This window comes from Lathyrus oleraceus, chromosome 4, assembly GCF_024323335.1.
Source record: "Lathyrus oleraceus cultivar Zhongwan6 chromosome 4, CAAS_Psat_ZW6_1.0, whole genome shotgun sequence".
NCBI classification, from domain to species: domain Eukaryota; kingdom Viridiplantae; phylum Streptophyta; class Magnoliopsida; order Fabales; family Fabaceae; genus Lathyrus; species Lathyrus oleraceus.
The window spans coordinates 260160831-260162479 of NC_066582.1; the positions used below are offsets into that span (position 1 = coordinate 260160831).

General features: G+C 40.6%; 1 pseudogene; it reads left to right on the forward strand.

The window, feature by feature from the left end:
* Positions 1–472: 472 nt before the first annotated feature.
* LOC127077223 (uncharacterized) lies at positions 473–572 on the forward strand (annotated as a pseudogene).
* Positions 573–1649: the final 1077 nt, after the last annotated feature.

Consider the following 1649-nt stretch of genomic DNA (forward strand, 5'->3'; position numbering starts at 1 on the left):
ATTATTACTCTTATATGAAAAGTTTGGATGGTTCTTCCAATTTGGGTTATAGGTATTCGAATAGGGGCTTCCTTGAGCATAGTTTACCTGCTCTGTTTGGATTCCAGTCAAGAGTTGACATTCCGCAGGAGTGTGGCCTTGGATTCCACAGACCTCGCAATTCTGAGTTATAGCAACCACGGCGGTTGGTGGTGATACGTTTAAACTTTCAATTTTCTGGACCAAAGCATCCACTTTTGCATTAACGTGATCAAGGTTACTTATCTCGTACATGCCAGTTTTCGGTTGAGGTTTTTCCACTGTTGTTCGTTCGGTTCCCCACTGATAGTGGTTTTGGGCCATGCTCTCGATAAGCTGGTAAGCGTCAGCATAAGGTTTGTTCATTAGTGCACCACCTGCAGCGGCGTCTATTGTTAACCTTGTATTGTATAAGAGACCATTATAAAATGTGTGAATTACTAACCAGTCTTCCAAACCATGGTGTGGGCAAAGTCTCATCATGTCTTTGTATCTTTCCCATGCTTCGAAAAGAGACTCGTTGTCTTTCTGTTTAAATCCGTTTATCTGGGCTCTTAACATAGCTGTTTTGCTTGGCGGAAAATATCGGGCAAGAAAAACTTTCTTCAACTCGTTCCATGTGGTGACTGAGTTGGAAGGGAGAGATTGAAGCCATCTTCTAGCGCTATCTCTTAATGAGAAAGGAAAAAGACGAAGTCGGATTGCCTCTGAAGTGACACCATTAGCTTTAACAGTATCAGCATATTGAACAAATACGGATAAGTGAAGGTTTGGATCCTCGGTAAGATTTCCAGAGAATTGGTTCTGTTGCACAGCCTGCAACAGCGAAGGTTTAAGTTCAAAGTTGTTTGCTTCGATTGCGGGCGGAGCAATACTTGAATGCGGTTCATCTTGCGATGGAGCGGCGTAATCTCTAAGAGCACGAGCTGGTTCTGCCATCTCGGTTAAAGAAGAAAAAATGTTTTTGATATCAGGAAGGTTTATAGGAGGGAGATTGTTTTCAGCACGATATTCCCGAATTCGTCGTAAGACTCGGAGATATAGTTCGATATCGTTGATTCGTAAATAGAGCGGTTCGCCTTGAGAGCGAGTGCGTGGCATACAAATCAACGAAAGAAAGAATAGAAGGAAAAAGAAACCTTAGTCTCTACAGCGTAACAGAAGAGTTACGATATCGATTGAATAAAAGTCCCCGGCAACGGCGCCAAAAACTTGATCGCTCGACTGTGTGAGTCGAGAATGGGATACAAACTGCAAGTGCACAGTTCTATCGCGTAGTTTTAAAAGATATCGATCCCACAGGGACTTATGAATCGATGTACCGTTATCTAAAGTTACTACGTAAAGCTAAGGTGAAAATGTTCGATTGTTTGGGGAAAAACTAAGAGCTAAACTAATATCTAGATTAAATATCAATAAAACGGATATCGGTATGTGGTTCGTCAAAACTAGGGAATCAATTCCTTGTCGGTCTCTCTGTTTTAAAATAAATCGTTTCGATTAACTTTATTGGTTAAAGGTTTTATCTCAAACTCTCGCTCTGTTGAAGAAACCATGATCTTAGATTAATGTAGCTGTCACTTATAATTAAGTCAAAAATCATATTTGAAAACAATAAAGTTGCAGAAACT